This window comes from Rhinoraja longicauda, chromosome 1, assembly GCF_053455715.1.
Source record: "Rhinoraja longicauda isolate Sanriku21f chromosome 1, sRhiLon1.1, whole genome shotgun sequence".
NCBI lineage: Eukaryota > Metazoa > Chordata > Chondrichthyes > Rajiformes > Arhynchobatidae > Rhinoraja > Rhinoraja longicauda.
Window position 1 is genome coordinate 91,345,291 of NC_135953.1, and position 14,697 is coordinate 91,359,987.

The 14,697-nt window shown below is 46.4% G+C and overlaps 1 protein-coding gene across 2 annotated transcripts in view; it reads left to right on the forward strand.

Annotated features, from left to right (window-relative positions):
• The first annotated feature begins 839 nt into the window (after positions 1 to 839).
• The window catches only part of cnot6l (CCR4-NOT transcription complex, subunit 6-like), a 75,362-nt gene continuing 61,504 nt past the window's right edge, over positions 840 to 14,697 (forward strand). For both annotated transcript variants that reach the window (XM_078402264.1, XM_078402274.1), the window contains exon 1: positions 840 to 961. The gene's annotated coding sequence lies outside the window, so the exon portion shown is untranslated. The remainder of the gene's footprint in view (positions 962 to 14,697) is intronic.

The window sequence follows — 14,697 nt, forward strand, 5'->3', positions numbered from 1 at the left end:
GTGTGACTGGCGCTGACAATGGCTGCCACAGTGTAGTTTAAATTATAATGTTTCATTCTTAATTGTTTATTGTATGTCGTGTTGTTATTTGCGAGAAAAGCACCAAGGCAAATTCCTTGTATGTATACATGCTTGGCTAATAAATTTCTTCAATTCAATTCAATCACACAGATGGAGGCTCTAAAACAAATTTGACAACAAATGGACCAGTGCTCAAAGGAGATGATTGTTATTTTTTTAATGTGTTTGAGGTTAATTTTTTTAGTGTAGCACACAAAAGTACCTGTGTATCTCAATTAGGTTTTAGTTGTGTAAAAATAATATGGAATCCATGTATACCTCCATGAATAATTATTGTGTATATATTTTCTAGATTGCAATATTTATATAAGGTGCAGTTTGAAAATGTGGATGCATCATGTATCAATCGTGGATGTATCATGGATGTCATATATATTTGGCGTCCTACACTATAAAAATATACAGGGTAGAATCAAACATATTGCATTTTGGCAATGTTTATCTGTGCACATTGTGTAAATATTGCTGTTTCTATATTTAAGAATTGTACTCTGTATACTCTAAATATTGTGAATTGTTCATATAATGTCCACATACTGTGCAAATATTGCACATTTATCATCTAATGTGGACATATTATGCACATGCTACACACATTGTATTTTGTGCAACGTGTGTGTATTCAGCACAGCCTATCCTTCGGGTGCACTGAAAGCATTGGGCAGCGCACACGCTGAGCAGACAGTGCCCAGCGCACACGCTGAGCAAGCAGACAGTGCCCAGGTAGCGAGTGGGTGGGAGGGAGGCGGAGGTATCGCCATGACAGCGGCTCAGTGAGTCGGCGCGGCGCGGCCTGGGTTGGGCTCGGTGCCGGCGGCCACCTTTCGCTTTCCTTGTCTCTCGGACAACGGCGGAGATGTGAGCGCCACAGCAGCTGAAGGTGAGTGCGGGGCCGGGGCCTCTGGACGCGCATCCCCGGTCGGGGAAATCCCGAGGCTTCTGGATCAGCCGAGGCCGACTTGGGGTGGGAGGCGGCCGGGCTGGAGCTCGGCTCCGGTGCTGGGTGAGCGGCGGGGGGAGTGAGGGCCATCCCGGTGTGGGGGCGGGGGGAGTGAGGGCCATCCCGGTGTGGGGGCGGGGGGAGTGAGGGCCATCCCGGTGTGGGGGCGGGGGGGGGAGTGATGGCCATCCCGGTGTGGGGGCGGGGGGAGTGAGGGCCATCCCGGTGTGGGGGCGGCGGGGGGAGTGAGGGCCATCCCGGTGTGGGGGCGGGGGGGGGAGTGATGGCCATCCCGGTGTGGGGGCGGGGGGAGTGAGGGCCATCCCGGTGTGGGGGCGGGGGGGGGAGTGATGGCCATCCCGGTGTGGGGGCGGGGGGAGTGAGGGCCATCCCGGTGTGGGGGGGGGGGGGGAGTGGGGGCCATCCCGGTGTGGGGGCGGGGGGGGGGGAGTGAGGGCCATCCCGGTGTGGGGGCGGCGGGGGGAGTGATGGCCATCCCGGTGTGGGGGCGGGGGGAGTGAGGGCCATCCCGGTGTGGGGGCGGGGGGAGTGATGGCCATCCCGGTGTGGGGGCGGGGGGAGTGAGGGCCATCCCGGTGTGGGGGCGGGGGGAGTGAGGGCCATCCCGGTGTGGGGGCGGCGGGGGGAGTGATGGCCATCCCGGTGTGGGGGCGGGGGGAGTGAGGGCCATCCCGGTGTGGGGGCGGGGGGAGTGAGGGCCATCCCGGTGTGGGGGCGGGGGGAGTGAGGGCCATCCCGGTGTGAGGGCGGGGGGGGGGGGAGAGACTTGCCATCCCGGTGTGGGGGCGGGGGGAGTGAGGGCCATCCCGGTGTGAGGGCGGCGGGGGGAGTGAGGGCCATCCCGGTGTGGGGGCGGGGGGAGTGAGGGCCATCCCGGTGTGGGGGCGGCGGGGGGAGACTTGCCATCCCGGTGTGGGGGCGGCGGGGGGAGACTTGCCATCCCGGTGTGGGGGCGGGGGGAGTGAGGGCCATCCCGGTGTGGGGGCGGGGGGAGTGAGGGCCATCCCGGTGTGGGGGCGGCGGGGGGAGACTTGCCATCCCGGTGTGGGGGCGGGGGGAGTGAGGGCCATCCCGGTGTGAGGGGCGGCGGGGAGAGGCTGGAGGAGGCTGTTGCGGGGCCGGGCCAGGGCCGGGGTTCCCGCTGGCGGCCGCGACAGGTTCACTGTCGGATCCTGCGGAAAGTTGAGTCCGGAGGCCTTGCGCCTCTTGCTCCACGGTCGCAGCCCATCAGCCAACCTGAGGCAGCAAATAACAATAAACTTTCTGCCTGTGAGCGAGGAGTTTTGGAGTTTGATTTGTTTGGCTGGTGATTGGCCGAGGGCCCTGTACACAGGGACTTGGGTCACCTGAGGGGCTGTAGAAACTAATAGAAAGGGAGAATGAAGTAAACATGAACTAAAGCTTCGTGTTCCAACTGCGTTGTTTGATTATCAACCGCTTGTAGACTGTTCTGCAATTGACACCACACATATTTGTGTGATACTTTCAGTTGCCTCAACGTTTTACCTTGCGAGGATTAACGATACGCACATTCACCACATCTGTAATATTAGTGTAATGAATTTAGACATGTCTCAGTTAATCTTGTTGCCGCTTAGTCAGGAGATTACTCCAAAGACGTACAGGTATGTAGGTTAATTGACTGGGTAAAGGTAAAAATTGTCCCTAGTGGGTGTAGGATAGTGTTAATGTGCGGGGATCGCTGGGCGGCACGGACTTGGTGGGCCGAAAAGGCCTGTTTCCGGCTGTATATATATGATATGATATGATTAGACAATAGACAATAGGTGCAGGAGTAGGCCATTCAGCCCTTCGAGCCAGCACCGCCATTCAATGCGATCATGGCTGATCACTCTCAATCAGTACCCCGTTCCTGCCTTCTCCCCATACCCCCTCACTCCGCTATCCTTAAGAGCTCTATCCAGCTCTCTCTTGAAAGCATCCAACGAACTGGCCTCCACTGCCTTCTGAGGCAGAGAATTCCACACCTTCACCACTCTCTGACTGAAAAAGTTCTTCCTCATCTCCGTTCTAAAAATGGCCTACCCCTTATTCTTAAACTGTGGCCCCTTGTTCTGGACTCCCCCAACATTGGGAACATGTTTCCTGCCTCTAATGTGTCCAATCCCCTAATTATCTTATATGTTTCAATAAGATCCCCCCCTCATCCTTCTAAATTCCAGTGTATACAAGCCTAATTGCTCCAGCCTTTCAACATACGACAGTCCCGCCATTCCGGGAATTAACCTAGAAAGTAAGAAACAGGACCAGGGGTAGAATATCCCGCCCATTAAACCTGCTGTACTATTTATTCAGAACATGACTGATCTACTTCAACATCACTTTCCAATATTATCCCTGTATCGCTTGATTCCCTTAATATGAACGAAAGTTACCAGCGTTTTCAATGAATGCCAGAACTTGAGATCTCCGACAGAAAACTCCAAAGGTTCATCACCCTCTGAGTGAAGCAATTTCTTTTCATCACAATCCCAATTGTCCTTTGGTACTGAATTCCCCAGACAGAGGGAATATCCTTCATACATTTAGCCTGTCAACCCCGTTTTAAGAATATTGCAAGTTTCAATTAAATTTCCTCTTTTTCTAAACTAGAAAATACACTTTCCAATCTACTCTGCCCCTCCTCATGTTTTTCCAAGAATCCTTTGAGTGAATATTTGGTCCACATCCTTTATGGCAAATACATTATCCTTGGGCAAGGAGACAAAAACTGCACACTGTTCTCCAGGTGCAGTCTTATGAAGGTCCATAACCATTGACATTCAAACTCTTTTATAATAAATGTTAAAACTATATATTTTTAAATTGCTTGCTATATCTAGATGTTGGCCTTCAGTGACATGTACAAGCGTGCCTTTGAACATCATTCTCTGAACATTTAACAAATGTTCTGCTTTTTTTTTCAAATTCCATGTCCTCACCCACTCCCTAATCTGGTCCATGTCCCTGTAAAGTAATTTAGTGTCACTGACAAATTTGAAAATAAGACACTTTCTCCCTCAAATCTTTGTTATAGATTGTAAAATGTTTGCAGCCTGAGCAATGTGATAATCCCCTAGTCACACCCAGCCACTTTGTTTATTCATCCTCTTTGTTTTGTGTCTGATAACTAATTTCCAATCTAGGTCAGGCCAGGTCCAAAATCTTTGTGTGCCAATCCTGTCCAGGAAGACCATAATGAATCTATATACTAAAACTCTCGTTTGTTTGTTTGTTCCTGAACTACAGCCAAAACGGTACACGATAGCGCGACAATTTTAGGCGCACCTTACTCACTGTCGTCCCTTTGGTCCTAATGGAAGAAGTTTCATTGAGATCGGTGTTATATTTTTTAATTTATTCACATTTTAAAGTTTAAATCTATGTTACCTTGCAATTCACTGGACCGGAAAAGTTCCAGAGATGATAACCAATGCATCCATTATCACTTCTTTCAAGACTGAGATATAAAACATGGAATTTATCATTATATAATCTCACCAATTTTTCTACCACTAATTTTTGACCAGTGCTTTATTCTTGTGTTAATTCCATAATCTCAATGTAAATTGTCCTGACTGTCTGTCTGTCTCCAAGACATCGATATTTGTGCTTGCTAGTCTTTTCCTTTTTATAAACCAGGGGAAGTCTTTTGCATATGTATTTATGTCTCTTGCGAGTCAACTCTCAGATTCTGTCTTGCATTTCTTTATCAATTTCGTAGTTGTGTGTTGCACTTCAGAAACTTGATCCCAAAAATGTACACTGGCTCCAGAGAGGTTCCTTAGCATTGTTGGAAGTGCCATATTTTGGATTAAATGTTGCAATAAACAAGAGATGTATGTGCCGATCATGTAGCAGTGCAGAGGGTTACAGGATTGAAATTCACACACTTAGAAATATATTTGAGCTTTTTCAATTAAACTATGCTTTTGCAATCCACGTTTTTATGTTAAGAGTTACAGAAAATGAAAGTTGGTATCTGTGGGTAAATCTATTTTAGAAACATAGAACATAGAAAAATAGGTGCAGGAGTAGGCCATTCGGCCCTTTGAGCCAGCACCACCATTCAATATGATCATGGCTTATCATCTAAATCAGTACCCCATTCCTGCTTTTTCTCCATATCCCTTGATTCCTTTAGCCCTAAAAGCTAAATTTAACTCTCTCTTGAAAACATCCATTGAATTGGCCTCTACTGCCTTCTGTGGCAGAGAATTCCACAGATTCACAACTCTCTGGGTGAAGAGGTTTTTCCTCGTCTCAGTCCTAAATGGCCTACCCCTTTTTCATAAACTGTGACCCCAGGTTCTGGACTCCCCCAACATCGGAAACATTTTTCCTCCATCTAGCCTGTCCAATCCTTTAAGAATTTTATATGTTTCTATAAGATCCCCTCTCATCCTAAATTCCAGTGAATACAAGCCCAGTCGACCCATTATTTCATCACATGTCGGTCCCGCCATCCCGTGAATTAATCGAGTGAACTTGCACTGCACTCCCTCGATAGCAATGATGTCCTTCCTCAAATTAGGAGACCAAAATTGCACACACTACTCCAGGTGCAGTCTCACCAGGGCCCTGTACAACTGCAGTAGGACTGCCTTGCTCATACTCAAATCCTCTTGCAATGAAAGCCAACATGCTTTCTTCACTGCCTGATGTTCCTGCATGCTTACCTTCAGTTACTGATGTATAAGCACACCCAGGCCCCGTTGCACCTCCCCTTTTCCTTATCTGACACCATTTCAGATAGTAATCTGCCTTCCTGTTCTTGTCACCAAAGTGGATAACCTCATATTTATCCACATTATACTGCATTTGCCCACTCGCCCAACCTATCCAAATCACCCTGCAGGCTCACAGCATCCTCATTGCAGCTCACACGGCCACCCAACTTTGTGTCATCTGCAAATTTGGAGATGTCACATTTAATTCCCTCGTCGAAATCAACCTCACTGAAACTCTATACATATCCTGTAACCCTAAGAGCTAAATCTAACTCTTGAAAACATTCCCTAAACCAAATTTTGGGAGCCATTTGAGTGGAAGGATGTCAAAAGAATAGCATGGAAACAGCTTAAAAGTGCACAAAGATATACTGCTTGGTATTTGGAGGGTGAAGTACTGACTGTTTCAGTGGCCTCGGGTAAAGGGATGTAGAAGATTAACTATGTTTGAGGAGATAAAAAGCAGGAGTAGGCAACCTGGACCTTTGAGACTGCTCCACCGTTCATCAAGGTCATGTCTAATCTTTTAGCTTTGTACCATTTTCTTGCACTATTCTAATGCACCCTGTTATATCCTTAAGCCACTGATATGTTTAAAATATGTTCAATGACTGAGTTCCTGGGGTCTTTGGGGCAGAGAAATTCCTGGGGTCAACCCCCTCTCAACAGCTTTGTCCTCATCTAAGTACAAGATGGCCCACCCCTTATTCTGAAACTGTGATCATTAGTCTTGCACATGTTAGCCATGAGAAGTATCCTCCTCGAATCCACCATGTTGAGTTTTGAAAGTTTCAATGAGGTCACCTTTAATTATTTTAAACACTGGAGAATACGCACACGGTTTACTGAGTTTCTCCCACCACTTTGGCAAATACATCCCATTTTATTGGATTGCTGAAGACCAACACAGTACTCTTGGTGTGGTCTCACTAAAGTTCTATTTCATGCTTCTGTACTTGAGTCCTCTTGCTTGGCTATAAAAGATCAAAGTTCAAGTTAGAAGGCAGGAAATATTTCTTCTGGAGATGATGGAAAGCATTATTTGAGTTAATGATTGAAGCAGAGACTTCTTGGATATAAATGAGGCATTTGAAGGTAATATAAAAACAACTCATGTTTAGGATAAAAGCCTATGCTGTTGAGGTAAATGTGGACTGATTAAGTTGGCAAGCTTTTTCCTTGCTTGTTATTTTATGTAATTCTCTTTAAGTTGTCCCGGGGAAGGCCCTTTTAATGGCATGGTATTGTAAAACAACTGTACCTGTGCTTTGCTGCTCGCCTAACATTTGAAGCTGATTGTTATAACAGCTGTTTGTGGCATTGTAAAGTACTCATCGCCGTGGCATTTTTTAAGAATCAGTTTCGATTAAATTAGCTGACAAGTGGAGTTTGTACTGCCACTGTAAGCAGCTGTTGGAGTAACCAAGTGGAAATGCCTTTCATTCTTGAATAGTTTAAGATGCCGAGAACAAAGCACAATGCCAATTAAAGCTAAAGTTTCATGGTGTGTTGCACTTCTGTTATAAAATAAAAAGGCCTGACCAGGTATAGGCAGAATTCCTTCTTAAACAATGCCTTGAGATATCAATGTCCTTGCCTTTCAGAGGTTAGTACTGCGTATGCAAATTTCTGTATTTCATATCTCATCTGATCTCCAGTTAATGTGAGTAAATCATTGCAAATATGTGCGCAACTCCAAAATGACACTGGCACTATTGTTGCAGAAATTTACATTTTAGTGGCACAGTACATGTAAATGTTGAATGATGTATTTTTAAAGAAAAATGGCAGAACTAGAAGAGGGTGTCGAAGTGGTAGAGCTGCTGCCTTAAAGGCCAGAGACCCCGGTTCTTTCCTGAGTTTGGACGCTCTTCTTGTAACCGCGTGGGTTTTCTCTGGGTGCTCCGGTTTCCTCCCACATATCAAAGACCTACCGGTTTGTCGATTAATTGGCTTCGGTCAAAATTGTAAATTGTCCTTGATGCGGAGGACAGTTAGTGTATGGGGATAATCACTGGTTGGCACGGACTCTGGGCCAAGGGACCTGCTTGTGCACTGTATGTCTAAAGTCTAAACCACTGACCTGTTGGAATCAGTATCACGTGTGATGCTTTAGTCCATTTAAATGATTCGACCTCTTGTTATTCAGTCTCAGATAGTGCTATCACGGTAAAGAGAAGCTCGGCCATTACATCGTGTCTAATAAACTGTTGGAGAAGTGTGCTAACTGTTGTTATATAGGGGGAAATATCAGTAATTTTTTCAACAACCTCTCATAAACAGCATTGTGTTAAATGGTTTGTTTTTGTGATTTTGGTTGAGGCAAAAATACTGATCAGGAAATTAGGAGAATTCCCCAACCTCTCTTGGAATGATGCTGGATTGTTATGACTTTTGGGGCCCTAATTTATTGTCTAAATTGAAAATGACTCCTCTGACCTCCAGATTTTCAGCAGTCCTACAGTATCGACATCCATGAACTGCAACCTTCTGATTGGACTGTGAGTTCCCTCACTAAGCCAACACCAATATTATTACAAGCATTGTTTATTGAATAAGTCAAATAGTTTTGTTTTGCAGGAGCTTCTTAAATATTTACTTCTACTTGATATTGGTTTATTGTAATTCTGGCTTGATGTCATAAATTAACAACAGTTGTTTAGCCTTGGGATTTCATAATGATCTTTCCAATTATGTATGTGCTACTTTCAATTTTTAACCAAAATTCCAAAACCTTCAGTGACAAATAGTTCTGAAGTGAAAAATTCAGTTTGCAATTTTATTTATTTTTGATCCACGTGAGGATGAGTGAATGGATCAACTTGACCTGGCAGCAATTTATCTGGGTCACTGTAGAAAATCTGGAGGTCAGGTCTGACTAAATGCATGAAGACCAATTTGGAGGATGAAATCACAATATGTTTGGGAAGTAAATATGTAGTCTGCATTTTTTAATGACCTGAAAATTGTGCCTTGATGCTTGCAAGGTGCATGTTTTTGAGATCTTAGTTAATGTGTTTATTAAATAGAATATTTCTGCTGATATTCCTTATGGAATGTTTGGGTTGTGGAGCATTGTTGCAAATGCACACACAAAATGTTCTGCGGACATTTGTGTGTCCATTTTGCACTTCAGCATTATCAAGCTAATTGTATTTTGTGAAGTGTTTGAATACATTTAAGATAAATAAGTTGCTCAGGCATTTCAGGCGTAGTTTTGTTTTGACATCAAGGTTGAGAAAGATGTAGCATATTCAGGCATGATATTCAACTACTTTGTTATTCCTACTAGTACGTAATAACAAAGTGCAAATGTCCAAGAAGAATAATCTGAGGATAAATGGAGAAGGGACGGAAGGGGAACCAATTACTGATGATGGTCATTTTGGTTAGCATTTCATGTTTCGAGGCAGAGAATTCCTTGTAATGCTGTGTTTGATAATGTTTTGACATAACCAAAACAAAATGTGCTTGTTTATCTGCATTGTTTCCTGGTGCCTTGAAGTTTAACAAAAAATTGCATTTCCTGTCCTCAATGATTTTGCCCCTTGCCTTGGTAATCTCCTCTGCCCTACAACGAGATGAATGCTCTTGTGTTCTTTGAATGTTAGCCCTTCTACATTTACATTGTCTCTTGGAGGCTGTGGCTTCCACTTTTGAGAACAAATACTCTAGAATTCCATGCATAGCAGCAATCAGCAGCAGAGCAGCAATCAGCAATAGTAGCAATCAGCAATAGTAGCAGCAATCAGCAGCAGTAGCAGCAATCAGCAGCAGCAATCAGCAGAGTAGCAGCAATCAGCAGAAGTAGCAGCAATCAGCAGCATAGCAGCAATCAGCAGTAGTAGCAGCAATCAGCAGCAGAGCAGCAATCAGCAGCAGTAGCAGCAATCAGCAGCAGTAGCAGCAATCAGCAGCATAGCAGCAATCAGCAGCAGTAGCAGCAATCAGCAGCAGTAGCGCAGCAATCAGCAGCAGTAGCAGCAATCAGCAGCATAGCAGCAATCAGCAGCAGTAGCAGCAATCAGCAGCAGTAGCAGCAATCAGCAGCAGTAGCACTAAGCTCTGTTGCTTGGGAAGTATTGTGTGGGGATAGTAAGGAGTAAGACCTGTGTGATCTCCAGGACAAGTTTCGATCGCCTAGCTTGGGGTCGGAGAGGAATTTCCCGGACTTTTTCTCCCAAATTGGCCTGGGTTTTTTAATCCGGTTTTTCGCCTCTCCCAGGAGATCACTCAGTTCTTTTGGGTGGGCGGTTGGAGCAGCGGCCGGGCGGTAGGTTTAGAAACCGAGCACGGGCCTTTGTTTGGGGAGTATGAGTGCCAGGGCAGTTTATTGTTCTGGGTGTCGTATGTGGGGAATCTGGGAGTCTGATAGTCTTCCAGACATCCACATCTGCGCCAGGTGCGACGAGATGGGGCTCCTAAGGGACCGTATTAGGAACCTGGAGCGGCAGATTGATGACCTCCGTCTGGTCAGGGAGAGTGAGGAGGTTATAGATAGGAGTTACAGAGAGGTGGTCACTCCAAGACCACGGGAGGTAGACAAGTGGGTCATGGTTAGGGGGGGCAAGGAGCAGAGGCAGGGACTAGAGAGTACCCCGGTGGCTGTACCCCTTGGAAATAAGTACTCCTGTTTAAGTACTGTTGGGGGGAACAGCCTACCTGGGGGCAGCGACGGTGCCCGGGCCTCTGGCAAGGAGTCCGGCCCTGTTGCTCAGAAGGGTTGGGAAAGGAAGAGGAGAGTGATAGTAATAGGGGACTCTATAGTGAGGGGGTCAGATAGGCGATTCTGTGGACGCAGTCGGGAGACCCGGATGGTGGTTTGCCTCCCTGGTGCCGGTGTCCGGGATGTGTCTGAGCGTGTCCAGGATATCCTGAAAGGGGAGGGAGAGGAGCCAGAGGTCGTGGTACATATAAGTACCAACAATATAGGTAGGATAAGGGAAGAGGTCCTGAAAGGAGAATTTAGGGGGCTAGGAAGAGAGTTTAAAAAAAAAGGACTTCCAAAGCAATAATCTCAGGCTTACTGCCTGTGCCACGCGATAGTGAGAATAGGAATGGAGTGAGGTGGAGGATAAATACGTGGCTGAGGAACTGGTGCAGGGAGCAGGGATTCAAGTTTCTGGATCATTGGGACCTCTTCTGGGGGAAGTATGACCTGTACAAAAAGGACGGGTTGCATCTGAACCTGAGAGGAACCAATATCCTGGCGGGGAGATTTGCTAAGGTAATTGCGGAGACTTTAAACTAGTACGGTTGGGGGGAGGGACTCAAACACAGATAGCTAATAGGCAGTGTGTGAGTCAGGAGGCAGAAAAGGGAAACACTCAGACCCAATATGTAAGAGAGAAAGAAGTGAAAAGAAATAAACTGAGAATAGATGGGTCCCTTAAATGTGTATATTTTAATGCTAGGAGCATTGTAAGAAAGGTGGATGAGCTTAGAGCCTGGATTGATATCTGGAAGTATGATGTTGTGGCGATCAGTGAAACATGGTTGCAGGAGGGTTGCGATTGGCAATTAAATATTCCAGGATTTCATTGTTTCAGATGTGATAGAATCGGAGGGGCAAGAGGTGGGGGTGTTGCATTGCTTGTCAGGGAGGATATCACAGCAGTGCTTTGGCAGGACAGACTAGAAGGCTCGATTAGGGAGGCTGTTTGGGTGGAACTCAGAAATGAGAAAGGTTTAGCAACACTTATAGGGGTGTATTATAGACCGCCAAATAGGGAACGAGAATTGGAAGAGCAAATATGTAAGGAGATAGCAGATATTAGTAGTAAGCACAGAGTAGTGATTGTGGGTGATTTCTATTTTCCGTATATAGACTGGGAATCACATTCTGTTAAAGGGCTGGATGGTTTGGAGTTTGTAAAATGTGTGCAGGATAGTTTTTTGCAACAATACGTAGAGGTACCTACCAGAGAAGGGGCAGTGTTGGACCTCCTGTTAGGAAATGAGACGGGTCAGGTGACGGAGGTATGTGTTGAGGAGCACTTTGGGTCTAGTGATCACAATGCCATTAGTTTCAATACAATTATGGAGAAGGTCAAATCTGGACCAAGGGTTGAGATTTTGGATTGGAGAAAGGCTAATTTTGAGGAGATGAGAAAGGATTTAAAAGGAGTGAAATGGAACTTTTTGTATTATGAAAAGGATATAATAGAGAAATGGAGGATATTTAAAGGTGAAATTTTGAGAGTACAGAGTCTTTATGTCCCTGTTCGGTGGAAAGGAAAGAATAATAATTTGAAAGAGCCGTGGTTTTCCAGGGAAATTTGGACACTTGGTTCGGAAAAAGAGGGAGATATACAATAAATATAAGCGGCAGGGAGTAAATGAGGTTCTTGAGGAATATAAAGAATGTAAAAGGAATCTTAAGAAGGAAATTAGAAAAGCGAAAAAAAGATATATAACAGTATAACAGAGCTTTATTTGTCATTCGGTACCGAAGTACCGAACAAAACTACATAGCAGTCATAGAAAAAAAGAACACAAGACACATAGCCCCAACACAAACGTCCATCACAGTGACTCCAAACACCCCCTCACTGTGATGGAGGCAACAAAACTTCCACTCTCTTCCCCACGCCCACGGACAGACAGCTCGTCCCCGACCGACCCGCACAGTCCCCACAAGGGGATGGAAGTCCCCCCGGCCGAATCGCACCGGGCGCTGAAACGTCTCGCAGCCGAGCCGGGCGATGAGAGGCCCCGCGACCAAGCCTTGCGCAGCTAAGTCCCGTGGTCGAGCCGCACCAGCGATGTAAAGTCCCGCAGCCGAGCCGCACCGGGCGATGTTAAGTCCCGCAGCCGAGCCGCACCAGCGATGAAAAGTCCCGTGGTCGAGCCGCACCAGCGATGTAAAGTCCCGCAGCCGAGCCGCACCGGGCGATGTTAAGTCCCGCCGCCGAGCCGCACCAGCGATGCAAAGTCCCGCAGCCGAGCCGCACCGGGCGATGTTAGGCCCCGCAGCCGAGCCGCACCCCGCGCCGTGAGGAAGAGAAAAGTTTCCCCCACCACCCCCCACCCACACCACCACCCCCCACACATACACAACCAAAAAAAATACAAAAACCATCCCAACACCGACACACAACAAAAAAAAAAAAAAAGGAAAAAAGACGAACCGACTGCTAGCGAGCCGCAGCCGTTAGGCGCCGCCACTTCCGCTGGCAAGTAATGTAAAAGTAAACCCCAAGGGGTTCTACAGATATGTCAATAGCAAAAGGATAGCGAGGGATAAAATTGGTCCATTAGAGAGTCAGAGTGGACAGCTATGTGCTGAGCCGGAAGAAATGGGGGAGATATTAAACAATTTCTTTTCTTCGGTATTCACTGAGGAGAAGGATATTGAATTGTGTGAGGTAAGCGAAACAAGTAGAGTAGTGATGGAAATTATGAGGATTAAAGAAGAGGAGGTACGGACACTTTTGAAAAATATAAAAGTGGATAAGTCTCCAGGTCCTGATAGGATATTCCCTAGGACATTGAGGGAAGTTAGTGCAGAAATAGCAGGGGCTATGACGGAAATATTTCAAACGTCATTAGAAACGGGGATGGGGCCGGAAGATTGGCGCATTGCGCATGTTGTGCCTTTGTTTAAAAAAGGTTCTAAAAGTAAACCTAGCAATTATAGACCTGTTAGTTTGACGTCTGTGGTGGGAAAATTAATGGAAAAGATACTTAGGGACAATATAAACATAGCACAAAAAGTAAGGAAATTTGTGTTTGGTAGATTATTTCTTTGTTGTAACAATGCTTCTTGGCAATAAATCATATACCGTTGGAAAGCCTGTTTATTTCCCTTTTAAATGGTGCCACATTTGTAAGGAACATGCATTTGTGGGATGAGCAGCAGAGCTGAGTATGTGGGTTGCGCCCATGAAAAATCTGCCAAATCTTCTCTGCCAATGCCAAACAGCTTATTCTGCCATTGACTCTTGTTCGGTGTTGTTTGGTAGATTGGATGATTGAAGTCTGAAGAAACAAGACATATTGGCAATTTAACAATTTATTCATTTAATAAACAGGAGCCTCAGTAGCATGTGGAAGAACCATACACAGCCACAACAGCCTGGCACCTCCTCCTCATGCTGGTCACCAGCCTGGTCACACACTGTTGTGGGATGGCATCCCATTCTTCAACCAGCATTTGTCGCAAGTCAGCCAACGTGGTTGTGTTGGTCACTCTGGCACGAACAGCACGCCCAAGCTGATCCCACAAGTGTTCAATGGGGTTGAGGTCAGGACTGCTGGCAGGCCATTCCATCCTCTCCACTCCCAAATTCTGGAGGTAGTCTCTGAGAAACCCTGCTCTGTGGGGGCGAGCATTGTCATCTTGGAGGATAGAGTTCGGTCCCAGACTGTGGAGATATGGGATTGCCACTGGTTGCAGAATCTCATCTCGATATCTCTCTGCATTGAGATTGCCTCCAAAGATGACAAGCCTTGTTTTTCCAGTGAGGGAGATGCCGCCCCACACCATCACACTGCCTCCACCAAAAGATGTTACTCTATCGGTGCAGCAATCAGCATAGCGTTCTCCGCATCTTCTCCACACTTTGACCCTATGATCCAACTGCCGTAGGCAGAATCTGGACTCATCGCTGAACATAACATTCCTCCACATGTTCAGGTTCCAGTGCACGTGTTGCCGACACCAGCGCAAATGGGCCTGACGGTGAAGGGCAGTCATGGCAGGCCTCCTGGCAGCCCTATGAGACCGGAGATCGGCTGCGTGCAGTCTGTTCCGAATTGTCTGGGCAGAGAGCCGTCGGCCATATTGTCCTGCAAATCTTGACTGCAAATCTGTAGAAGACAGCCTACGGTTCCTAAGTGCTGACAGGGTGAGGAAATGGTCTTCTTCGGGTGTCGTCTTCTTGGGACGCCCACTTCGCGGCCTGTCCATAACCTGGCCCCATC